General features: G+C 41.5%; 1 protein-coding gene and 1 long non-coding RNA gene across 2 annotated transcripts in view; one reads left to right on the top strand and one right to left on the bottom strand.

Moving 5' to 3' along the window:
- Plcl1 (phospholipase C like 1 (inactive)) overlaps positions 1–27572 on the top strand; it is a 328149-nt gene that overhangs the window by 132585 nt on the left and 167992 nt on the right. The gene's annotated exons all lie outside the window — the stretch shown is intronic.
- Positions 12600–25060, bottom strand: LOC143268323 (uncharacterized). The gene is made up of 2 exons (XR_013044156.1): positions 24923–25060; positions 12600–13004 (listed from the first exon to the last, which is right to left on the bottom strand). It is a non-coding gene; the product is annotated as an uncharacterized LOC143268323 (long non-coding RNA).

Below are 27572 nucleotides of genomic sequence, written 5' to 3'. Positions count from 1 at the left end.
TCCAATTCCATTCTTCTGTATCTAGTATTCCTGACGTGTTATTGAAGGGACCACTCTTTCTCCGTTCTGCATCCTGGTGCCGTGTTGTAGATTAGCTGAGTGTAATATGTGGATTATGTCTGTGTTTTCTATTCTGTTCAGGAGATTTTTATATTTTATACCATGCCACACCATCTCAACTACTGTTTCACTGGGCTGAGTTTAGAGCTGAGGAAGTGGGAGGCTACCAATTTTGTTCTTTTTAAAAATTGTCTTGTTAATTAATTCTCTTAAGTTTTCATGTAAATTTTAGGATTTCCCTCTGTTTTAATTGAAAAAAGACATTAAAATTCCAATGGAGATTGCATTTAATCTGTGTGCCACTATGAAAGGAAAGGACATTTAAAATATTAATTTTTCCAATCCACGAACCTGGATATATTTGTATCTTTTAAATTTATTTAATCAACGTTTTATAGTTTTTACTTCACAGATCTTCCATCTCTTTGGTTGAATTTATTGCTAAGCATTTGATTATGTTTTTTTGAAGCATTTATAGACTTTGGGGACAAACATAAATTTCACAGCGACAGTGAAAGATTAGGTAGAGGTAAATCCAGTGTTTTATAAAAGGACTGAGGAACTTTGTCTCCAAGAAAAAGGGATTAAAAAAAAAATAAAACGAAGGCAGAGACAGAATTGTGATCTCCCCTCCAGCAGGGACTGCATTCGAGCTCTCACATGTTGCTTAAGCTGTTCAGGTATTGCCCCGGGGCCATGCTCGCCCTGTCCTTGGTTTAGTCCAGTGACATCCTGAGGTTGTCAACAGAGAAGTGATTCCCTGGTAAAGCAACACAACCATCGCCTCTGAAGTGACCGCAGTTACGTCTCACACACATTTCAGATTTCATACATTTGTATTTTCTGAGTTCTTCTAGAAGGATGCTGCTTCTTGGGTCTTCGTGAGTGAAGATGGCTTTACCTACTTAGGACCCTGGGAACCACCTTTGGCCCCTCCCTCTACAGCCAGTGCACGGTCAGTTACACCAGCCACACATCCAGACTGTACCTTTTCCGACTTCCCAATTACATTGTCTTGGTCCAAGCCATCACTCACATGCTTCAACTTCCATTTGTAATAACTGTCTAATTCTAACAGGTATCGCACATGGTTCCTTTCTTCAAACTCTTTCTAAATAGCAGTTAGGATATGGCACAGCGTTGCTCCTGTAACACAGTGTGATCAAATAGAGTGCTTCAGACAAGATCAAGAGGCGGTTCTTTCTCAAGTAATGTCTGAGTGAGGCAAGGGCTCTTCAGCTCTTGGGGTAGCCTGCTGGTTTTAAACACAGCTTCTAGTCCCACTTCAGTCTCATTTCTTTCTATTCCTAGTCAGCAAAGAGTAGAGACTGAGCCAAGGAACACTTACACAGTTCTTTAAGGGGAATACCTAGATGCTTGGAGAGTTCATACAACTTCTTAGAAGTCACTTAACTACTTAGTAAGAGGACTAATTGGATCCGAGGTTTGTATGATTCAGAAGCCAGCCACTGGACAACTGTCATGGTGAATAAAAATAAATGTATAGAGGCTTTACTGCAAATGAACACTAGAGATAATAAATTTTTTATTTTGAAATAATAATGCAAAGTTTCCATCAATCTCAAGTAGAGGTTAAATATTACAGTATTGAGGGTAAAAAGGTAAATAAATAGAAATTAGATCCTTTATGTTTTTTGTGAACATGAATGATAGGAATACTATTTATGATTCTGTGAATTATAGGAAACAGATGTAATATAATCAAAGCAAATTATTTTTGTGGCACAATCTCCCAAACAAGTTCTTAACTTGGTTGGAGCAAAGCCTTAAAAAAAAATTAAAGCTTAAATTTTCTATTCAATTTCTTAGTCACACCTGTTTGATAACTTTAGTGAAGAGATGTTATCAAGAGAATGTCTTAAGTTAGCATTGAGGAGAAAACATGTGAAAACAGACTTTAGGATACCCAGTCAATGGCTCTTAATGTTGAACCATCCAGGGAGGATTTCAAAGGCTCCCGTTTCAGGCAGAAACCATGGTTGTGAGTTCAGAGTCTCAGGCATGGGACCTGTATTAGTCTACCTGGGCTGCCACAGCAAAGTTTCACAGGCTTCCTGGCCTCCACAACACATGTTTATTTCTCACAGACAGTCATTATGGAGCAAGACCCACTCTTGTGATCTTATTTTACCTCAAGTAAAAAATTAATGCCCAAATAAGATCACATCCTGAGTTACAAGGATCAGGACTTTGACATATGAAGTTTTTTTCCCTTTTAAATAACATACAAATTTTTGAGAAAGACAGTTCAGCATCTAGCAGTTTGAGTTTTCAACTTAGCATTAATGTTAAGTTGTTCAACTTAATGTTCAACTTAGCTCTGGGCCTGAATGATTATAGTGTGCAACCATATTGGAGTCAGCACCTTGGGAATACTTTGAAATGTTCCTGCTTGGACTCACGTGAGTAGCTTAACATAAAAACCATGAACTCCTCATACCAATGCCCAGGCATCTTCGCCCTTATGGGTGACAGTTGGTCAATGTAGTCCAAGGTGGTTTTTAATGAATCCAGGTTCGAACACTGCTGCCTTAAAGTGTGTAATTCTTAATGGTGCAAATGAAAATATAACATCGTTCTGAAGACAGAGCTTCTTGTTGGACATATGTGCCTACCAATACAATAAGATCATTTAGTTTCAAATGCAAAGCATGGGTTTTGGATATAACTTTTCATGGAGCATAATTCCCCCCCCCCCATTTAGTGAAAACAAATCAAAGAACCCTGAGCCTATCACTCAGAAAGCTAATGGAGTAAAGTCATTGACATTTCATTGATTAAGCTGACTGAAATGTCGTAACTTACAGTGACAGAATTTCTTGACTGAAGCAATGTTTTTCAGTTTCCAGGAGGAGGCTAGACTTTCCAGATGATATCAACCTCTGATAGAAATTCCTTGATTTAATCAAGCGAATTTCTGTGTTTTGAAACAAAGCCACTTATCTGGCAGTTTTCATTAGGGCCTCCAAACAGCTGGCTGCCTCCCATAACACTGTTATGTGACAGATTATTTTATGAAGCCATGGATGAGTTGCCTTTGTAATTTGCTTAAATTGATTGTGTGTGCATTTCTTCACTTGCTGGGTTCAACCCAAGGCTGCACTTGGGTGAGGGAACTGTTCTCTCAGTGACAAAAGATCACTGCTGCCTTACTGGCACAGCACACCACACCATCTTTCCCCTTGTGGCCTAATAATAGCTTCAGTTTTGGGTCTTTATGTTCATTTTTAAATACTGTGATTTCTATTGTGATAGGATATGTGGCCTTGAGCAAATCATCTCAAAACAGTTTTTGAGATCAGGACCTCTTAAATATGTTTAAATGTATACTTCAACCATAGCTGAACTATTTACATATAATACTTATTTTTACATATTTACATATTTGTAAATATTTGTTATATATAATCAATTTATTTATCGATACATCTATATTTTATTTTATAATTCCCTAAAGTGTAGGCTCACTATGAGACAGCCCAGGATGGCTCTGATTCACAGTCTTCCTGCCTTGGCCACCCTAGTGCTGGGATTGTGGTCCACACTACCATATAGCTTCTAACTGGTTTGTTTTTCTTAGCATACAAAACAATGGGTTTCTTATGATTTTTTATCTATGTATATCATTGTACTTTGCTCATATTCAGCCCCTCATGTTCCTTCTCTTATTTTGTTCATTTTCTCTGTTGATTTTTGATGCAGTTATTTGCTGATGTGAACTTTTAACTTAAAAAAAAAAAAAAGTAAATGTCCTTTACGTCTCTGCAGGAACTTATCAGTTCCTAAGTTATGAGATATCTATGTCTTGATGAAATCTCTTTAGGAATTCCAGGATTCTTTAAAGCCTGACTTTAAACATATAGTGTTTACATGTATTATCCAAAACCCCTAAGAGCACAGCCTCTGAAGTCAACAGCAAAATGCCCGAACAGTAGGAACACTTCCAGTCCTTCCTCACACAGACCGACCACGGATCCAAGAGCCCTAGGTGATGATGCTCTCAGGGAAGGAGTCGCTTTTGTTTGAAAGCTGGTTGAATAAAAGAGTGAGAAGGGGGTTCTGTGTGCCCTCTGAATGACTTTTATAACCGCAGGCTGTCTTTGTCCTGTTACTATAAAAAATTTCATCAACCCGCTACCATGTTGGAACGTGGGATTTGTTGTAACCTGAATCTCTGTTCTGGGGTCATGGTTCTAGAATAAAGCACCACGTATCCCTTTTGAGGTGAGACTTGTGTTTTTTGCACTGACAGTTACGACTGTGTTACATGGTTGGGTGATCTACTGTAGGACGCCATCGTCTGCCTCGTTTTGTTGTTATTTTTACATGGAGCCAGTAATTGCTTCGTTTCACCCTCCATTTTACTTTTCTTTGTTGGAGCCTTCCAACATTCTCTAACAGTCTATAAAATCGAAATGTTCCACATGGTCAGCCTGATCATTCCATAGTTCCTTTTCCTTCCTGCTTCTTGGAACCATGGCTCCCAGTCCCAGTGTGCACTGTGTCGTCAGGCCAGAGGTATAGCGTCACTCTGGGTATGACCGTTGCTACTTCTCCAGGGGTCCTGAATTCACGACATCTTTTCTTTTTCTTTCTTTCTTTCCTTCTTTCTTTCCTTCCTTCCTTCCTTCCTTCCTTCCTTCCTTCCTTCCTTCCTTCCTTCCTTCCTTCCTTCCTTCCTTCCTTCCTTCTTTCTTTCTTTCTTTCTTTCTTTCTTTCTTTCTTTTGGTTTTTCGAGACAGGGTTTCTCTGTGTAGCTTTGTGCCTTTCCTGGAACTCACTTGGTAGCCCAGGCTGGCCTTGAACTCACAGAGATCTGCCTGGCTCTGCCTCCTGAGTGCTGGGATTAAAGGCGTGCGCCACCACCGCCCGGCGACATCTTTTCTTATTGTTGTTTGTTTATTGCTTTATTTTTTGGTGCATACTCTATAGTAGCTCCCCCCCCCCAAAAGGAAGTGAGAAATGAATGAATTTTTTAGATTTTGCACAACTGGGTACATAAGGCGTAGTGGACTAACTGACTATAAAGGCAGATGACTCAGTTGTGGAGGGCCTCTCCAAAGTATCGTTTCATAGACATCTTTCTTCTCTTAGGCAGTTCGTTTTCCCAGAGAAGACTCTTCATTCACCTAGCAGGGGAGTACAACCAGAATGTTGGAGTTGTGGATTTGAAGGATCTTAGTGTTCAGTGAACAGCTTTTCACACAAAATGTTCTTCTCAGTACTAAGAACTTTTTTTTGCCCCCTTTAGTGACTGCTGTGCCTGAGTCTCTGGAGAACAAAACATCAGATTTCTAGTGGGTGGTGACATTTAGGTCAGGGATGTGCTGGTGATAATTAGGTCAAGGGTCAGGGGTATGCTGGTAAACATTTTCAAGCAGATTTCTAGGAAAAAAAAACCCCAAGCAAATAGAAAAACAAAAACAAAACAAAAGCCAACACAGAAATCAAAATTCAAATTTGTAGCATTGGCTGGTTTTGGTAGTGTAAATGTTCTCATGGGGGTTGACTTCAAGCTACCGGCATGGGGTTACCACAGAGCTACCTCACTGCTTCCAAGGAGGTCCTGACAGTCCTGGGGAAGCCAGCTGCTGTCTGTCAACCTCCAACTCGAGGACAGTCTGTTTTTAGTGACAGCTTTTTATCTCTCAGAGTTTTCCATGTCTCTACTTGTTAGATTTCAGCACAACTTGCTTTAACTTTCCTTTTCTGTGTTAAAATGTTTTCTGACTCTCGTCTCCATCTTCAAATGTTATATTACAGTTACTTCTTTTTATTGAAGTTGGAGTTTGTGCTTTTGTTTTCTGTTATCTACCTGGTTTTGGAATTTGAACCAAAAAAGAGCAAACCAATCTTTCCTTTGTATTTTATTTGCTTTTTCGTCGCTGTGATGAAATGCCCTGACAAAAGCAACTTAAAGAAGGAGGAGACTATTTTTGCCTACACTGAAGGTATAGTCTACCAAGGCATGGGAGCAAAGGCAGCCGCAACTTGTGTTACATCTACAGTCATGGAGCAGAGTGAGTTAAATAAACACGTTAGTGCTCAGCTCACTTTCTCCATCTCTATGGTTCAGGACCTCCCTGCCCAGGGAATGGTTCCACCCACAGTGGCTAGGTCTTCCAGTCTCAAATTGGAATGAAGATAAAAGTTGTGCTGGTTAATTTTGTCAACTTGACCGAATTTAGAAACTCCAGGGAGGTGGACACACTGTAGAGGATATCTTGATTAATTGTCAAGTGTCGGAGCAAAGGTGTGCGTCACCACAATGGCTCCAGAGAGGCTTTTTAAAAGGGTTTTCTTTGAGACAGGGGACTACACCATTGAAGGTTTAAGCTACTTCTTGCTTCAATCTTGGAGCATCTGCTAATTTGTTTATTGTGAGATGTAGAGCAAGTGCCTTCCTCTCTCGGTGGTTGAATATTCTTATCTGCGAATTAAGAGAACAGAAGAAATTGCATGTAGACTTGTCCCGAGGATCAGATGTGTGGATGGAAGTAAAGCATTCACGGCTGTGTGAGGCCTGAGGAACTGCCCAGTGCACTGGGTGCTGGTGTTTCTGTTGTTCCCACTGATGATAACCCAACTGGTATTGGTTGACATTTGTATTAATCTACATCATCAAAAGCACAACAGTCATGTGCACACACCTTCCACTGGGAAATCTTGTCGCCTTGTGGGCTGTGCTATTCTGTACCATCATCCTTTCTCACTCTACCAAACAAAAATGTCAACCAGTTTTACTATGTTAAATGCTCAGAAAATAACTTTTTCAAGCAGAAAAAGAAAATAAATCATTTAGAAAAAATAAAATTTGAATTTTTCTCAACCCCCTACACCAAGAGGAGCTGCAGATGATGAATGTTGTAACCTTTTCCCGAAAAGAGAAACGAAACCATGGATGTGTTAGTAGGAGGCATGTGTGAATATTTTTATTTATTTGGAATATAGGAGGCTTTTCTATTTATTGGCACAAAGCAATCAGAAATCCTAAAGTGGAAGATTGAACTATGTGACTGCACACATTTTTTGTTCTGACTGACGAAGGAATCATCCAAAGTCAAGATCGGAGCACAAAGTAGGAAGACTATTGACGCTCACATGACAGACGTGAGTGACACAACCACCAGTCAATCAGATGGCAACCTGCCTAAAAGGAAACGCAAGGACAGACACTCACTGATAATGGAGCCAAGTTACAGTAAAGATAAGCAAAGATAAGCTCACGCCAGCAGAAAGAAGCTTAAACCAAAACAGTGATGCCTTCCCACTGTTGGGGAGGGCATGACTGCAGGAAGAGACTGGTAACCACCACTTCTGGGGGCCTCAGCTGACGCTGAGGTCTGTGGGCTGTGGGTTCTGAGGGCCACAGACCTGAACGCCCAGACCCTCCTTGTCTCTGCTTCCACAATGATCCCTTGAGTGCGGTTTCTCTGCAGATCCGTTTCTCGGAACATGCCTTGGTGCGTTACCTGTGATTCAAGGCCGTCCAGCTGTGCATGAGTCACAGGTGGCAGTTACTTCACATTCCTGTGAGTCAAGCACGCTCATCATTTTAAATGCCTCCTTCCTGAAGGAGCCGGAGTTGGCTGGTGTGAGCCATCTTGTTGGGTCTGATGTCACTTTCTGAGACATTCTGCTGCAGGGCCCTGTGCACATCTTGCTGAGCGGCTATTTCTAGAGGAAAACAAAAGGAAACTTAAAAACTAGCCCTTAGGACTTCTGGAGGAGGAAGGCGCTTGGCTGGTTTCTGGATTCATTTATTTTTTTATTTTTTTTATCTTTTTTGTTTTTTTCGAGACAGGGTTTCTCTGTGTAGCTTTGAGTCTTTTCCTGGAACTCACTTGGTAGCCCAGGCTGGCCTCGAACTCACAGAGATCCACCTGGCTCTGCCTCCCTCTGGATTCATTTATTCAACACATATTTATTGAGTGCTTAGTGTCAGACACTAACCGTTGGCATGGGAGGTGAATATAATTTGCATGGAACATGTAGGAGTCTGGGGACAAATTGTTTAAAAAGGCAACTGTGAATTCCAGATGGCTTCAGGTGGTAGTGAAAAGAGGAGTGGAGGTGTTTGATAAATAAATACGTACATTCACATTCACACACACACACACACACACACACACACACACACACACACACACATTTCATATGTATGTAAAATAGCACACGGCAAATTTCAGTGTGCTTCCGAATCACCTGAGGACTTGTTCATACAAATGGCTTAGTCTGTCTTAGTTTCTGCTTCTCTGGGGTTCTGGTGTGAGGCCTGGGCAACAACCTCAGGTGGTGTGGTAAGTATTTGCTTTCCAAAATTATGATGGCATATGTGTGTCTGTGCCCCGTATAGAGACCAGACAGGGATGTGGGTGTCCTGTTCTATTACTCTTAACCTTATTTTCTTTAGACCCAAGAGTCTCTCACTGAGCCTGTAGCTCACTGGTTTTTGGCTAGTCCTAGCCGTCCATCCAGCAAGTATCAATGATTCTCCTACCTGTGTGTCCACCCGTCCTCGGTCCTGCACCTCATGCACTGGGGTTAAAAGTGTGCTTGGCCAATGCCAGGCTCTTGATGTGGATGCTGGGGATCTAAATGTGAGTCCTCACGCTTGCACAAGGGCAAGCCCCTTTACCCACTGAAGCTCCGCCAGCCCTGGGGATCCCATTTTGAGACTTACTACTGCCAGGTGGAAGTGGTCCCAGTCAAAAGGTGGTGGTAGTGGGTAGAAGTCTAAAGGAGGAGGCACAGCCTAGGATGTAAAGATGATCAACTGTTGTTGGTTGCTTTTTCTTCTTTTGGAGGCCCACCACCCCACTCCCAAATGAATCACACACGGAGGCTTATGCTTAGTTATAAACACCCAGCCTTAGCTTGGCTTGTTTCTTGCTATTGTTTCTTAAATTAACCCATCTATCTTTTGCCTCTGTGCTTTTACCTTTCTCTATTTCTGTCTACCTTTCATTATTTCTTACTCCATGTCTGGCTGTGTAGCTGGGTGGCTGGCCTCCTTCTCTGGCTCCTTCTTCCCTCCCAGATTTCTCCTTCTAGTATATTCTCTCTGCCTGCCAGCCCTGCCTATTCTTTCTCCTGCCTTGCTACTGGCCATTCATGCTTTATTAGATCATCAGGTGTTTTAGACAGGCACAGTAACACAGCTTCACAGAGTTAAACAGATGCAACATAAACAAAAGTAACACACCTTAAAACAATATTCTACAACGATCCATGGTGGAGGTGAGGCTGGGAGGGGGAGGGGCTTCCCTAGCTCTTCTGTGGAAAACAGTGGCAGTGAAGCCTCAGTGTGATGTCTGAAAGGGCATCAGAAAGCAGGCCAGGAGCGGGGCTGCTCCTCTGCTGGAAGTGGACACTCAAACCTGAGCCCGTCCCTAGAGACCGACCCAATCTGGTGGCACTTAGCTATTTTTAAGAGCCTCTTGGGAATCTGATGGTTACTGGGGCTGAGTGTGATGGTCCTGGGCCCATCACAGCAGCCACAGGAAGCCGATTTTATTTTAAGTGTCTTGGGCATTTTCAGCAGTGGAAGTCATAATTGGGATTAGTCTCCCACTGCTGGTTGTAAAATGGATCTTGTTAGGTGTTAAGAGTGAATGAGGGTATCAATGAGAAAATGTCATATCAGCCCAGATTTGTGATCTTTGGCTTTGTTTGCGTGGCAGGAAATGGGACATAAAACACTAGATGGGATTTTAAGGGTAGGGCAGTGAGCTTGCTGATAGATGAGCTGGAAAGACCCAGAGAGGCCAGTAGTCTCAAAAAAGACCCTGGAGTCTCCCACGGGTGCAAACAGGTTTGTGGGGAAGTGAAGAGGAGTCTGGATATGTCAACTCTAAGATGCCTTTTGGGGACATTGAGGAACCAGGTTCTTTTGGGGGGGGGAATGGAGTAGAGCGGGGGATAGACGGTATCTTTGCCCCTTTGATGGCTCTGCTTGATAGCTGTTGCAGATAGGATTTGTCTCCGCGTGGGATTTACATGTAAATGTAAAGTCTGCTCTAGTGTGTGGTTTTTCTTTGATGGATGACTAGGGACAGGGGAGGAGTTTTCTGGACATTTAAGCATTCTGGCTTAGGCTGGTGGTGCCTGACAGGTATTCGGTTGTGAATGAGTGCTGGAATTACTTGTACATATCAATCCTATTTGTTGTTTTGATGGAAATGTGGGTTTGATCACAATGTGGAGAGGACACCAAATATCCAGTGATTAAGGCTGTGTCTCAACTAGATTATCACCAAGTTTTTTTGAGGTCAGATGAGCCTCCTGAATTCAGAAGAGCAGACCATTTTGACGTGAGTGATATGTCCTTTGCATTCTCCAAGGGCAGAAGGACCTTAGACTCTTTTGAGTTTCTAAGATGTCCTGTCTCTGCTCACCTGCTTGCTTTCCTTCCCTAGCACTACAGTCTGTGACTTCAGGAGGATCAGACTAAGTATGGGACCTGACTTTACTCACAGGCTCCCTCCTTCTCTGTGTGTCCCCTTCTACCAATCCACAGGATTGTTGGTGGTGGTTGTGGGAAGTTCACAGTTCAGGGCCCGAAAGTCTTTTATGACAGCTTGTGGCTTTGTGGAATACTCCAGATGGGGTCAGAGCTGATTTATATGAGGTGTCAGAGATGATGAACATCTGCCTCCGAGTAGTTCCTTTTCTGATGAACCAAATGTCAGAATCTATTTCTAGAAAGAAGAATCACCTTTATAATTAGGAAGTCAGAAAGCTACCGAGAACTGTTCACATCCTTACTCAGACACCCAGAAGACTGAATGAGCAGAAGATATCTCTACTGAGTCCAGGCTGCTGCATCTCAGGATTGTCTCTGCACCCATTTCTAATTGTCAACCCCACACAGGGACTGAAGAGTACCCTCCAGCCTTGTAGAAAGGGGGCATGTTGTTAATTAGATCGTCATAGTAGCTGGCATGTTCTTTCTTCTTAAAGGAGGAAAACTCTTATCTGTGAAAATGCCTTCATAATTCACCGAGGCATACAGAGTTAGACTGGAGAACAGGTTGGATGTGAGGACCAAGGGAGCAGAGGAGAATGGCTACCCACACCCAGAACAAGTTAAGGATGAAGGGACTTATTTTGCCTTATGGTTCCAGAGGATGGAGTCCATCGTGGTGGGGAAGGTATGGCAGTGGGAGCAGGAAGCTGTCTGGTCTCCGTTTCATCTGCACCCAGGAAGGGCAGACAGAACAGGAAGTGGGTGAGGATATAGACCCTCAAAACCTGCCCTCAGTGACGTACTTCTCACTAAGGCTCCTCCTCAGGTCGGCTCTATAGCCTCTCTGTGTAGACAACAGGTATTCGAATACAGGAGCCTGTGGGCTGCGGGGGCAGTTCTCACCCAAACCACAGCAACAGTGAAGGGAATCGACTGTCCTCTAAAGCAAGAGTCAGAGAACACAGCGTTGCTGCAGAGCTGGGTGAAGGGGTCTCTGGAACAATGCAGTGTCAGGCTGTCCAAAGGACATTCACGATGAGAGATGGTTTCATGGTGAGTTTGAAATGGCTTCTCTGCAAACTCTTTATCTGCCTCCCTTAGGGTGATGGACCAAGTAAGGTATATATATAGTCTATCACCCCAGCATTTTCGGGGTAGAGGCAGAAGGATCAGGTACAGCTTTGTCTATGGAGCAATTTCAAGGTCATCCTGGGCTACATGAGACTCTGTCATTAGAAAACAAATGAATGAACAAATAAACACCAGCAGGTGGACCAAGTCTCTTAATACTTGTGGGTGTAATGACTTGTATGGGTGGGGACCCCAAGAAAAGGTGAGTTTCATATCAGTCTAAAGGTGAACAGATAGGATTGTGGAAAGAAGAGTTGAACTGATTTTGAGGATCCAAGTTTTACCCTACTTCCAATTATACATTTAAGGAACCCTTAAAAACTCTTGGGAAGGCTTTGGCGGGAGACTCTGCACTTAGATTATACTCGAACTGAGAAATTTTGGACAGCGAAGATGGTTTGTCTTGACAAATGTGGGCTCCCTGCTCTTTTAATGTGACTAGGGCCCTACTGGCTCTTCTCCAGATTTTTGAAATGTTTCTTTGAAGCCAGGCTCTCAGCGAAGCCATCTTGCTGCTGGCTGCCTCTCTAGTTAGTATAGGTGCCCTTGCCTGATCCCTTTTACCTTAGCTCAATTTCTCCTTCTGGTCCCTCTGTCTTGTATGTGAGAGACCTCTGTGGGTCTCTTTTGTATCCTGTCTAGAACTTGAACCCAGCCAGATCTCCAGTCACCCTGGAAGGGAGGTCAGATATGGCTAACATTTTGGGAAAATTGTTCTTCTGGGTATGAACATGGGTGGGACATTTATTTTTCAAAAATTATATGTTATATGATTTTAAACAGAAAATGATTTATGCCATTTAAAGTAATTTTGAAAGATGACTTCACTAAAGTGATGGCAGTTAAACCTCCACCATTTTCCAAACTCTAACACCCAGAACCAGTGCCTTAAAAATACCCTATACCGAAGACGTCAAAGTCAGCAGAAAATGTTTCATAGGAAGTTATCACAGGTGCTAATATAATTAATAAGACAGTTGTGTATTTTTATTGAGTCTGTGTGGCTGCTTTGGGTTTTCTAGATATAAGCAGACAGAACTGTAGATAGGCCTGTGGTTTATATGTGGATGCTGACCACTTTTCTTCATTCTAACGGATGCTTAGTATTCCCTGGTACAGTAATGAAGTTGTTCCAGTAAGAAAATTGCATTACAAAATCCTCTTTGGTTGTCTGAGGCCAGATTTAGACACCTAGAGCAGCACGAAAATAATTCTAGCCTCAGGGCTGCTCTGCCCAGCAGTAGTGTGGTTGTGAAATCATGGTAATGTATTTCTTTCTGGAGAAGTTGCTTCCTGGGAGGCTCCCTGTCTTCCAGCCAAGTATCTGGAGGTAGAAAGGATGAAAATAATGGGCAGAGAAGGTCAGAGGTACAATTGCTTACAAGATTTGAATGGCATAAGATTTATGACCTTGGGGTTGAGATCGGTGAAAGTGTAGTTATAAATTAGCAAACATGTCCTTCATATCCGGTTTACTTTGGAATAAAAATACATATGAATTTTGTCTTCTCGACCCCATGCTCAGCCTTTCTTCCAGTTCTTTTGGAAGGTCTGTGAACATTGTCTCTTCTTTTAATTTTGATTAAGCCTATCATTTAACAACTACAGCAACAAAATGTAACAAAACCGATAACAAAAACCCTAGCGAACATCTAGGCTCTGTAGGATAATATCTAACTATAGGCTAGAAGGTTTTCATCGACGTGATCTTGAAGCTTACAGTAGTACTACAGTGGATGGCTGTGGGGGCTATCAAGGAACATGGAGTCAATAGAAACCCTGTAGATTAATTGTGTGATTGATTGTCTTCTGATACATATGTAATGGCCCATCAAGACAGTTAGGAAGCCTGAAAACTGTTGGTCTTTTTTGGTTGGTTAGGACAGCTGACCAAACTTAATTTGTCTGGGTATTGAGCATTCATGATTGATTTACTAAAACTGGTATTACCATGTTTTTGTCTCTCTTAGCTGAGAATCAGGTCCTTTCTGAAACCTGAATCAAGACAGCCTAGGGTAACTGTTTATTGGCAGCATGGCCCCATGATGAGTGTGTCTCTCCAGTTCTTCCAGCTACCCACAGCCTCTCTTCTTCTCTGCCAGATTCCCCTGGTGTCTAAGAACAGTGCAATTTCAGGAAATCAAACCACACACTCGATTGTTAGCGTTATGTCCTATCTTAAACCTTCCAGCCCAGGGTCAGCTACTCTGCTGGTGATCATCTACTCAATGCTGAATAAAATCGCCAACAGTAGTTTATTTTCTTGGTGTTTTTTAATTTACCACTGAATTCACCGGAATGAGTTAGTTGTGGACCTAAAATTCAATGTAAGACGTGAGAAACCCAGGAGCGGGCATTCAGTTTGTTTGTACTGAAACTCTCTGAATGGGAAGCCTGTCAGGGCATAGCTCTTCTTGGTAAATAGCATTTTGTCTCATCAGTGTATACTGCTTGTGTGGGCCCCACATCACCACTCTTGTATGGATGAACTTTCCTTCATAATGTGTAATCGTAGGTACCATTTGAGGGAGCTGCAGTGTGCTTGACACTGCTGGTGTATCCAATTAGCATCAATCTTTAGGACCGTAGGTTCTACAGATAAGTATTTACTCTCTTCCCTTTTCAGTGGGCAAAACTAAACACAGAGAAGTTAAGTAATTGACTAAGGCTATGTGATCAATAATGGACCTGGCTCAGTGTGGCTGACTCTGACGTTATCTCCAGACTTGGGTTTTCCTGCACCATTCTGGCAATCCCAAGGATGCTCATCAGTGCTGCCTCCTTCAAACTGGACTTTAGGTAGAGAGTGGGCAGTGGTTGCCACGGTAATCCCAAGAGAACGGAAGACCTGGCAGCTCACCAGGGTAAACGGGCTGTAGCTGAACCACTGAATGAATGAGCGGAATGCAGATAGCTTGTCTGCCCTTTGATCAGAACTCCGTCCCACAGGGTGACGGGGAGTTATTGCATGGTCTTGTACGATGGATGAGTTACTGACTGGGAACCTGTAGTCTTTTAATCACTTCTTATCATACCGATTCCTACAGGCCTATCAGAGAAAATTTACCCTGAAAGTTCTAAATGAACCGGAATCATGCTTTTATTTATGTTACTATGCCAATACAGTAGCCTTGCCCTTATTCTTGGGGGGCTGCATGCTGAGACTCATGGTGGATGCCCCAAACTGGAGATCATGTCAAATCTTACCTATGATCATTGTGGTACTAAGTCAGACATCTGGTAATGGAGATGGCTACTGAGGCAACTGATAGGCAGGTAGTATAGACAAAGGAATTTCTCCTCCTCAGGACAGGGTGGCATTTCAGCTTACTATTCAGAATGGGATATCTTTAAAACTCGTACTTTTCTGATGTTTTAAATGTAATGTTTTGGACCATGGTTGACTGGGTACTTGAATTGGGGAAAGTATAAGTATAGACCAAGAGGGATTGTTGTAGTGAATACTTTCTTTACTTCATTGTAGAGGCATTTAGACATGAATAGATTAACTTGTATTACTTTTAAATGTCTTAAATAATACTTTGCACATTTCAGGAGTTTTTTAATGCTTCTTTTTTTTTTTTTTTTTTTTTTTTTTTTTTTTTTGGCAGCTCCCTAAGTACACACCAAAGCCATACCATGTGAATCTTTACTGTTCATCTATCTAGAAACAATATACTTCTTTATGATTGGTGAAAGATGAAACAATTTTGCTCTGTGCGTTCATGGTTGGTTTTTAACTTTTCTGTCTTGACTCTGATGTAGTACACAATGCTAGGCTGATGTCTTATCAGCTGGTGCATGGATATGTAGATCTGAGGGCCCATGAGGAGTCATTTTGAGGGTAACAGAGAGGCATTAACGCTGGCAGTGAAGAGGCTTATGCTTGCCACCCAGGCCGTGGGATTTCAGTGTTCACTTTTCTTGCCTTTGAAATGATTGAGTGAAATGATCTACAGGTTTTAATTCAACCGAAAAGCTTGAATCTGGCCTGGGAGTGTATCCTATTGGCAGAATGTCTGACTACTACATATGTACTTTTATAGGCCCTGAGTTTGGTCCCCAGCAATACCCCACCCCTCAAATTAAAACATCCCCCCCACCCCAGCAGGAACCCTTGAATTGCTGCATGCCAAGTAATTAGAGCTGCGTTTCTGATGACAGAAAACTGGTCACACGTTGTGTTGTTCTGTGTCCAGGGATACACATTGAAGGCAGGAAGCCTCAGTTTCTTATGTTATGTGACTTGTCTTCTGTTTCCTTCAAGAGGATGAGGAGAGGTTTTGATCTCTGGCGAGCTGAGGCATCTGCCGTTTCTTTCATTGCAAGCATCAATGGGAGTGTGGAGCACCTCGCAGAGTGTGGAGTACCTCGCAGAGGTTTACAATCTTTTGGTGGCATTATGTAATATGCGTGCATTCCAGAGTGCTTTTATAGGTGTTTGTGCTGCAGTTTGAGCATTCAGGAAAGAGGGACTTTCCAAGTGGCAGCAGCTGTGGACTTCTATGACCTTTGTGTAGAAGCTCATTAATGTCGTGGATTTTTTTTTTTTTTGTCAATTGGAAGAACTCAGTATCTAAATCCATGATAATGGTGATTTATTTTCGTCTAGAGGCCAAACAGTATTAAAGTAAGCTTTCTCTTCAAGAGAAAATGTCTGAGAAGTGTTTTGAGAATGGTATGTTGAGCTGGGTGTTAAGAGAGCACACCCTTAATCCTAGCACTTGGGAGGCAGAGGCAGGCAGGGCTCTGTGAGTTCGAGGCCAGCCTGGTCTACAGAGTTCCAAAACAGCAAGGGTACAAAGAAAAACCCTGTCTTGAAAAACAAAACAAACAGAAAAATTCTGTTTGCTGTGAGCGTTGCTGGTAGATACTCATTCTATAGAGAATGTTAAGTGCTAGTTTGTAGCAGAGCATTCCGTAGTTTAGGAATGGGCGCCATGTTCACTAAGGTGTTGCTTCCCATTCCCGTGAATCACCTAGTTCAAGCACTTATGGCCACACTTGGGCATTACATCTCCTGGGGTTTCTCTTACTCTTTTCTGTACTTGACTTTGCAGCCTTTTTCAGAACGTGCAGAGGACCAGGCCAGGACAACCAGCGGCTTCTCTCTAGCCAATGGAAACTGGACCTTGGCCGAATGCTGGCGTGCCAGCCCTGTGCCCTGACACTCTCCAGTCCTCGCCAGTTTGTGTGCCTGTTTTTGTCTGGTCTCTCTCTGTTTTTCCTTTCACTAGTATGTTCTTCCTCATCCTTTCTTCCAGCCTTGTAACCAAGTCAGGCTGAACTATTTAGGCCTTCTTAAAATTTCAACTCCATTATTCTCTTAATTAATTTCTGCTGAGGAATCTTTTTTGGTAATCTCAAAGATTTTTGACTGCTCTTTTATATTACTGTTTCTTGAATACATGCCACTTATGATATTTTCTTTCAGCAGATTATAACTCTGGGGGGGGGGGTAAGACTATTTTTCTCCTGCCTCTTCGAATGCTATCTGAATGGACCCCTTCCCTTTAACATTCTTCATTCTTTCTGGGGTGCTTTGATACCCCGGCAATACTAACGCCTCGGGGAGCTTTCCTTGATGCTGGCAGATGCAGATGGGTTACTCTATCTTCATGCTGGTTTTTCTTTTCTTTTTTTTTTTTCCCGAGACAGTTTCTCTGTGTAGTCTCTGGTGCCTGTCCTGGATCATGCTCTGTAGACCAGACTGACCTCAAACTCACAGAGATCCTCCTGCCTCTGCCTCCTGAGTGCTGGGATTAAAGGTGTGTGCCACCGCCATCCAGCTCATCATGCTGTTTTGTCGTAACCACTGGTGTCTTGATGTGGATCCAGTTTTTGGGTCACTGATCTTATATATTCCCAGACTGTCTCTTCTGTAGATGATGACATTCCCACTTGCTTCCTGTCCTTCTGCCTATGTTCAGACAGGGAACTCACCTGAAGAGTCCCTGTCTTACTTCAAGCTCTAAGTGGAGGAAGCCTACTGACTTATTCATATCCTCACCTTTCTCAGGCGTATTCTTGCATCCCAAATAAAACTCTGTGGTAATTTTCATCTTTAATTGTGTCAAACAAGGCTGCAAAAGAGATTTCCCATGTCTTGCCTTAAAGTGGATCCATCCTGTTAAAGCATTACTTTATTTATTTTTTAACCTTCTCAAATCCAAACACAAAATGACCCCTCATTTATATCTAATTTCAAATAGTAAACACAAGCTACCATATATTGGGGCCCTCTCAATTATCTTGTATCATTTTCTTTCTTATTTACTAGTTTCTATCTTGGTAGTTTCAGTTTACCAGGGGACAGCTAGTTGATCTCTGGTTAAGAGTTTGATGTGATAAAACAGTGTAGGATTAATGAGTTAGATGTTTTAGGGGACAGAGAAGATTCTAGTAGTTCACATACCCATATTATTTGTAGGTTTTCTTTCTAGCTGTTTTGTTATTTGTCTTTAGATATTATTGTGAAAGTTGATTAGTGGGAAAATGTTGGATCAAACCCATGTAAGTGTGAAAATTTTAATTCAACAAATGTTTATATGGAATGGCTAAATAATTTCACCAATATTTATGTTTGACTATCTTTTATGGAAGCTGTCTGAGCTAGGAGCTAGTGTGCCAAATATAAATAAGATCTTGTCACATCCCTAACAAAAGGAGAGAGAGAGAGAGAGAGAGAGAGAGAGAGAGAGAGAGAGAGAGAGAGAGAGAGAGAGAGGTCAGTGGGTTGAAGAGAGACTTTGTCTCTGAAGAAAAGCCCCAGCGGATGGTCATGGTTCGGTGGCATAACAGCCATGCTTTGCGGCGTGACAGCTAGCAACCGCTGTTTCGCTGGACAAATACTCAGACCTCTATAAAGTTACCATAGCGATTATACATAAACCACCAAATCACAAAGAATTCGTGGAAAATGAAGCGTAGAACATCTAATCACAGTGAACTTTCCTTTGGAAAGCATTTAAGCTTGTAAAGCACCCATGTGAATGCCACCATAAATGTCAGGTACCCTGCTTCTGCAAAGGTGCCAGAGCGGCTGTGACAGCATGGTTCAGCAATCATAGTGACTATTTACTGGATGTTAATTGTGTATAAGCAATGCACTCTTACCTGGCTGAGCTATGAGGTGTGAGGGTTACTCCGTTCTGAAGCACAGCGGCTGAGTAACTTGCCCAGGGTCAGTCACTCACACAGGCAGTGAGCGAGGAAGCATTGTGGGCTTCGGACCAGGTGATTTGGCTTTAGAGTCTATATTCTTAACTACTGATCTTTTGACTCTCGATTCTGACTCCGTTCTCAAACTTTGGTATGCGTGCAAATCATCTCGGGGGAAACTGCCAACATGCAGATGCCAAGGCCTCAATCTCAGAGGGCCAGTTCAGTAGATCTGGAGCTGAACTGAAGAGTCTGCACGTAAAACAAGCACCTGCCTGTTTCTGTAATCCTGGAGGCACACTCTGGCATATGCTCCCTCTGGTGTGTGTGTATATATATATATATACTGCAGACAAATATATAACCTCATATCTCACTCTCCCAGGATTATTGTTCCAGTAGAGGATACCCCAGAGAAAGGCCATGTAAGACAAAACCTTAACTATTAAGTTTAGCTATTTGTCTTTGGCCAAGTCACAGGTATTGGTCAGTGCTCTTCAGAGAGCTAATAAGGTGTGTGTGTGTGTGTGTGTGTGTGTGTGTGTGTGTGTGTGTGTGTGTGTGTGTATAGAAAGAGATTTATTGTCGGGAATCGGCTCCTATGATTTCTGCTAGCTGCTGATTGCAAAAGCTGCAGCTGGGTTGGCAGGCTGGAGACCCAGGAGAGCCAAGGGTGTGCCGATATCTGGAAGTAGTCTCTGAGAAAATTCCTCTTGTGCAGAGGCTGTGATACTGTCTTTAATTTACTTACATTTGCTAGCACAAGACCAGCCCACGGACAGAAAACAATTTGCTCTACCTAAAGTTCAGCCTCTTAAATATAAAGGAAGATGGAAAAGGTGACGTAAGCCATGAGAATGGAACCTGCTAGCTTTGCGTAGTGCAGATGAATTATAAAGCCGTTTCAGGCAGGAGAGATACCTTTCCAGTTACCAAGGCTGTTTTTTTTTTTTTTTTTAGAAAAAGAGGATGGTAAGCTGTTGAATAGTAAACTTCCAATTTGATGTAGCCTTATTACTTTGTCAGTTTCTTCCAAAATGTTGAATTAGACCAACAAGGAAAGGCCTTGTGTTTCACGGTAGGGAAGGGGGTTCATATAGCGGACACCAAGACCATCAATACACAGCTTCAGTTGTCACAGTGACAAAGTGGTGACATTAGTGCTAGATTGAAAATAGATTTGGGGGTGCTGTGGGAATGATGAAACCCAGAGGCCTCGTGTGTCTGTGGACGGTGAAGGGTAAGGGGGTATGCTGACCAGAGTACCAGAGGGCCCGCCTTTGCCTTCCGAACTGCTTAACCTGCCTGGCCAGCCACACCGTTTTACTCCCCCTTCATGTTAACACGCTCTGGTTCTTTTTTCCTCTTTTCAACAAAACTTATATAAATTGCCCTCAGGGGTTTGAAAATTAATTCCATCAGGCATATGGTTTGCAAACATGCCCTGCTTTCCCTACATTTAAAAATGTATTTCAGATGTTTAGTGTTAATATGGCATCTCTAGAAGTCATCCTTCATAAAGTAATTCAGGAATGTTAGAATCTCTGTCAGTTTCTTGGCAAATGGTATTCAATTATAAATTTATGCTCCATAGGACACATAACTTTAGAAGTATTCTGGGATGTTTCCACATTTTGTTTTGGAACTTGGTATTTGGTTTCACTTTAGTAATCTAAATCAATAGTAGTTTATGATAGTCATAAATTAATGTGTAAAGTTCAAGATGCTGCCATGTTCCATTTCAGCAAAAATGTTTTTGATGTTACCTTTTCCCAGAGTGGAAGCTTGAAGAGTAATTTTGGTATAAAAGATGCTTTGCAATATTTGAGTTCATGTAAATGCGTCCTGTAAAGATTATGAAGAAGTGGTGAGGACGATCGGGATGGAGGGGAGCACATGCTGGCTCTACTGTGTGGTCCATTTCTACTTGGGAAGTAAAAGCTTGCTCTAGGTTTCCTGTTCTTAGACTGTCTCCTCTCACTTCCTCTTTCCATGACTTCTTAATTTTGTCATTAACTGTAGCCACTCACTTATTTTCCTCCCAAGTCTACTCGGGAGTTTGTTTATACATCCTCGTTCTTTAAATCACAGGAAGAGAAATATTATCCTTAAAAATGTTTTGTGCTTCGATGTGCCTTTTGGAGTAACTTGAGTAAATTACTGTGGGTCTTAGAAGAGTCCTTCTACCATTCTGTTTGGAACTAGACTCTTGGCTCAGATACAAAATAAGCTTAGTCCCTGGGGCCATTGCAGTTAACATCCTTTTTCTCCAAGCAGATAATAGACTTTGTGTAAGAGGTAGTTTTGGAAGGAAGCTTCAGGGATGGAATAAGGTGTTTTCATGTGGAACAAAGACCGAGATGTTTCCTGCCTCTTCAGTTCAGGTGAAAGGTGGAAAGTAACAAGAAACAGATTATGTTCTTGGAATAAGTAAGTGGGCTTGGTAAACGGGTACTTCAGTTGAACTACATGCTCTAATTAGAAGCCTAAGTTATTTACATTTAAATAATAGAAGTAATTGAATTATTCTTGACATTGTATATATAGCATAGAGCATAGTCAATAAAGCCCCTTTGTAATGACGAGGTCTTATTCTGTAGTTTTGTGTGATTTAGAACTCACGTAGCCCAGGCTGGCCCTGAACTTCCAGCCATCTTTCTCCTGCCACAGCCTCCTGAGGGCTGGGATTATAGGTGTGAACCACCACTTCTGGATATAAAACTTTAATTTTGTAGTCCTGCTGACCTTACATTCACAGTGTAGTGGAGGTTGACCTTGAGCTTCTGAACTTCCTGGTTTCACTCTAGAGAGCTGAGATTATTTTAATGAGTGAAAATGAATTGTAAAACATACATTGTCTTTGGAAATTATTGCAGATATTGTTCATAACCCCTCTATCTTCTTTCTTATTATTGTTTGTCCTTTAAGCATATATAAATTCAAATGGAAGGCAGTGTATTGCTTGATGGACTATGTAAGGTATCAGTATAGAGATTACTTAGATAGTCCTGAGCAGATGGTTGATGCCCAGAGCTACCACATTCAATCTGAGATAGTTGAAGCAGAATAAAATACAAATTACTTGTATGGGTAGACACAGGGGGACTGACTTTCCTGGTGGGTTTAAATCTCTGCTTAGTTTTGTTTCTTCATGTCTGAGGTCTTCTAGAATCCCCATCATTGTGTGGCAGCCAGCGTTGGCTCCTTTCTTATATAGTCCTGTAGGTGCAGGAAGGCAGGAGTCTGGGACAGATCAGATCGTGGAAGCTAGGCTTGCTCCCAGAGCTCAGAGAGGAGAGAGGAAGGAGTGGATGGGATGCACATTCTGGAACCCCAGAGACCTGTCCCTCACACAAACTTGTCTTCCTGCTCTCCAGGAGACTTGCTCTCTGTGTGAGAGGTTCCACGCACATTCTGTTTAGTACAAATAAAGTAGAATTAATTCTGGTCTCGTTAAGGACTCACAGGCAGCAGGACTTCCTTCTAAATTGTTCTGAACTGATGAGTGAGAACTGAGATAACGAGTCTGCTCAAAAGTAGGAGAACTTCTTTCTATTTTACATTTGTGTACTCACTTTGGGTATTTCTTAAGTAACTTTCCCATGACAAGAATGTGTATTCATTATTTATTTGATAGTAAAAGAATTGGTCAGAAAAATTATATTTTCCTCATGGCTTGAAATGAAAAGATCCCCAGATGAAAAATGACATCTTTGGCTTATTTTATCATTTGCTGTTCTTATCTATCTTTTTGCCCCCGATAGGGTTTCACTATGCAGCCCAGGCCGACTTTGAATCCCTGACCCTCCTCCCACTGTTCTTAGTGATGGGTTGCACCCCTGGGCTGCCAGGCTTGTAATAAACATCAGTGCCCTTTAAATGCTGAACTTTGTAATGCATATGCATTTTCAAGCATTTTGTTTGAAAAAGGGAAAGTGGAAAAGAATTATATGCTTCTTCACATAACCCAACGTCTGGAGCCATTAAAGCCTTTAAGAGCGGTAGCCATCATGGTTGTCTTTCGGGTTTCCCCTGTTCTTGTAAGACCTACTCTCTTTCATACACTAATATTCTCTAATCGCTTCCCACCGGTGGTGTTATTTGCCTGAATAGCTTCTCGTGAACATAGCCATTACTGAGCTTAATCATCTTTCATTTAGTATTCCAGTGGCATCACTTCAGTATAATTTGCAAGTCTAATTTACCCATGTAGACATTGCTTTTGTGCATTACATTATGTTTCAGAATTTAGAGATTCAGAAATGATTTTCTGCTTTCCATGGGCCCCCAAATCAAACTGTCTCCTGTTATCTCTTTAAGCCTCACAACGTTTAAGTAAATTAGACTAAATGACATTTTGGTTTTGGGATTGCTAAACCCAGAAAGTCACATTAAACCCAGAAGCCCTGGCCCTAAGAGGCCAATCCAGAAATACATAGCAATGAAAATACATAGAGATTTGTGGAAGGGCCCTATAAAATATTCACAAACCAGTTGTGATTTGGGGCTGTCTTCTTGGCTGTGAACTCTTATCCACATCCTTAGGCTGCCAGGGAGGCAGGTAAGGCTACAGTTCAAACCACTTTAACACTGCAGGCTCTCGTACCAGCATGCTCTCTTAGCTTCCTAGCTTTGCCTCCATTTCTCTGCTATTAAAGCTAGCCTCGAGGGCCCAAGAGGTCTGTTTATATATCCTCACAAAGTTCCCTACAAGTGTTTCAAAGACAGGTTCGCTGAGCTGTAATTCATAAAACCACAGTAGTTACCACTCCCCCACACCCCCTCTCCTGATTCACTAATCTCCTTTTTGTAAAGATTTTCCTGCTTCTGACATTTTAGATAAATGGACACATACAAGTGGTCTTTTATGATTGGCTTGTTCCACTTAGCATAGCATTTTGAAGGTTTAACCTTGTTATACTATATACTGGTATTTACATTTCTTTTTTTTTTTGCCAAATAATATGGCATGACACATTTTGTCTATTAACTTGTCAAATTGTTGGACATTTAGGTGGTTTCTCCTCTGACTATTTTGAATAGACTGTTACGGACATTCATGGGTGAGTTTTGTATGGACATATATTTTTATTTCACTCAGGTCTTTACCCGAGAGTGGAAATGTTTGATCTTACAGTAATTCTATGTGTAACATTTTGAGGCAATGACATACTATTTCTCACACCAAATGCCATATCTTACATTCTCATCAACAGTGTACAGGTAGTCTAAGTTTCTCTATGTCCTTGCTAGCACTTGCTTATTTTTTGGATTGTAGAGAGTTTAGGTAGTGTAGAGTGGTTATGTTGTCATGGGTTTGATTTTCTTTTTACTTTTGACTAATGTTAAACAACTTTCCACATACTTTTTTGGTGTTTATATAAAGGATTTTACTAAGTAATTACCTGACATTTGGCCTTTGTGTGAAACCAGTTTGGGGATAAACCTTTGTTGATGAGAAGTGACTTCAGCATAAGACTCATGCTTTGTTAACACAGTGAATCAATCACTGGGCACTTTTCAAGCCATTTTTCCCCCTGGATTATGTTTCAGTGCCTGTTCCATTTCCAGGGTTAGTAGAGAATTGTTGACCTTTTGGTTTCTGGTTGAGTATGATTGGGCGGGGGGTAAGGTTGGATTTGATGAGAAGTACTACAGGTTGATTTTTTAAAAATGTAATATACTTCCTTTGGTGATCGACAGACTGTGTCTTCTGCAAGGTATGGCAAATCAGATACTTCACAAGGTGAAATCTGTCTTTTCCTATGTTTACATTTCTGAGCCCACGTGCTTACACAGACAGTGATGACTTATTGACCTTTGCTTTCCTTGAGGTCGTCTTGGTGGGATGACTTTCACCAGTCCTATATTCCTTGAGGCTTTGTTCTTCTTGGATACAGGGTCTCTCAATATGGCCCAGTGCAGGCTAGCTGTGAACTCATGATGCTCCTGCCTTACCCTTCCAAGTGTGAGGAGTATGTGTGTGCCACCATTCCCAGCTCCTTCAGGTCCTGATAATCTCACAACTGTATAACATATAAAACATTTCCATATAGAATTAGTACCTCCCCAAGTACTTACCTTATGTGAGAAAAGGAGGCTTTTCAACTAAACGGCCTCTCAGTGGCAGCACAGGGAACCACTTAGGAACTGAGAGTGTCCTATGACATGAGTGCTCATAGTAACTTTTGTTCTCTTAGAGGTTCTAGAAAACAGTAAGTGTGCCATTAGTCACTGTGACCACTCCTGGCCACCATTTTCTGAGATCCCAGAATAAGCTGGATGATCTGATGACTCTTTCAGAGTTGACTGAACTCAAAATGAATGGCTTATTGTAGGTGGAGTTTTCCCGTCCTGGGAGCTGCTTCCAAATTACCACACAGAGGCTTCTATTAATTGCAAATGCTTGGCCAATAGCTCAGGCTTATTACTACCTAGCTCTGACATTTTAAGTTAACCCATATTCCTTATTTACACTCTGCCATGTGGCGGAACCTTTATTAACATGGCACGTTCATCTCCTGCTCCCTCTGGATCTGGCTGGCAACTCCTCAGACTCTGCCCTTCCTCATCTCATCATTATAAGTTTTGCTTTCCTGCCTAACTTTATCCTGTTCAGCTATTGGCCAGTCAGCTTGTTCATTAAACCAATCATAGTAACATATATTCACACAATGTATAGAAGGATTTTTCCACAGCAGTTTATTTTTAATATATATATTTGTGTGTGTGTATGTGTGTGAAAATACACCATTATGTGGCTACCCTCAGAGTCTGGAAGAAGGTGTTGGACCTGATGGAGCTGGAGTTACAGGAGGTTGTGAGCTGTCCAACATAGGTGCTGAGAACTAAGCTCAGGTCCCCTGGAAGAGCACAAGTGCTTTTATCCTCTGAGCCATCTCACCAGCCCCAGAAAAAATGGTCTAAAATCACAATTTACATAGAACTACACTCAAAACATATGTGTGAATTCGGTATATACTGTATTCTACATTTTTATTGAGTGTGGAGATTTTAGGTCTCTAGTGGAGCTGCGATGCCTGGCTCCTCAAGTTAATTAGGTAGGATCATCCTCCAGACACGCAAGACAGTTCCAGGAAGTACTGATCATGGAACATCTCCATCAGTACTGATGGTTCCTGAGTTCTCCCTGACCTTGCTCAGCCTTTGATCTTGCCCTTGCTAGTGGCCTTTTATCATTTCCTCCCTTCCTGTGTAGCAGTTCTGGATACATCTACCCCTTTATCACTCTTCTTGCTCTCCATATTACTTGGCTCATGATGTTTGCTTAGTCCTTATGATAATCATTGGTGTTGTAATGGCAAATATTTCTAGCCTTTGGCCTTCCAGGCAAATGATAAATTTTACTTCCTGATAGCTATATTATGTTACTTTCTTTGATCAATAAAACATAAACAGAAGCAATTTTTGGGTGGAATCATTGGATATGGCTCAACTACTATTTTTCTTGACTGTTAACTGTGTTGATGTAGTAAGATAACCGAGCCTAGGTCCACAGATGACTATGCTGGTCAATACCTCATGTCAACCTTCAAGGTTCATTTAATTTATGCAAGGAATATATCTTTTGATGCTGAGATTGGGGCATTGTTTGTATACTGTGTAGCCTTGTTTATTCTTACAGATAAGCCACAGTTATGTGTCCCAATATGATACTCATGAACTATAGGAGGATCTTGAGCCATTAAAGTGTGGCTAGTCTAAATCCGTGGAACACACACCAGATTCTGCAGACTTACAATGACAAAGAGTATGTAAATTGTCTCACTAAAATTTTGAATACTGACTCTATATTAAAATGATATTTTGACAAACTAGGTTTGCTAATTTCTTTTTGCTTAAAAAATTAAAGATAACAAATTATTTTTCTATAGCATAATGCTTCACTTTTACCTTCCTGAGATAAGAGTTCTATTGGATTCAATTTTTGTTTTCTCATAACATTTCACAGTGTCTAGAATATGAAATGTGTTAAATAAATGAAGCTTAATTAGTAACTATGTCTCTGTTCATATTTTGTTAGTATTTTTATGCTTAATAATTTTTTCTTCCATTTCCTATATCTAAAAATAATACTTAAATATTTTTATACTCTTAGAAAATGAAGTGCTATGTATGTATCTGATGTTTATGTTATAGTAATTGTTTTGAAATGTTTCACACTGCTCCTTAAATACTCGGATCACATTTTCAGCAAGGTGAACTCCTTATAGCTAGCATTTTCTTTTCTTTATATAAATAACCAAGAAGCTCCTCTTTGTTCAGACATATCTGTAACTTTTATTTTTCCAGTAGCAACCACTCAATACTATTTATTTCTATTTACTTATATTAATCAAATGATGCCTGTGCTACAAATCAAAAGGACGCTGAAGAAGGAAAGTGGGCAATCATGTGCTCCTTTGGCAGTTCAGGTGTGGGCCCCACCTGTGAGGAAGTAGAGCCCTCAGCTTCTGTATGAGTACGATGGAGAACAGTAAGGGGAGGAGCCCTGGGAAGGAACATGCGTCTTTACTGCACAGGGAGCAGAGGAAAATGAAGTACCAAATATCTGTGAAATGCCTTAAGTACTTATTTCTTACTCTACAGGGAGTTATGGAATGATGGTGCCTAGTGGGCCGTTTCATGACTGAGAAGGGGACATCAGAAGACCCCAGAATGAGCAAGGACTTGGCCATAAACCAACTTACATACTACTCCATTTGCATAA

Source organism: Peromyscus maniculatus, chromosome 13, assembly GCF_049852395.1.
Source record: "Peromyscus maniculatus bairdii isolate BWxNUB_F1_BW_parent chromosome 13, HU_Pman_BW_mat_3.1, whole genome shotgun sequence".
In the NCBI taxonomy this organism is placed as follows: domain Eukaryota; kingdom Metazoa; phylum Chordata; class Mammalia; order Rodentia; family Cricetidae; genus Peromyscus; species Peromyscus maniculatus.
The sequence above is the reverse complement of the archived record's forward strand: the minus strand, read 5'-3'. Positions and strand labels throughout refer to the sequence as shown.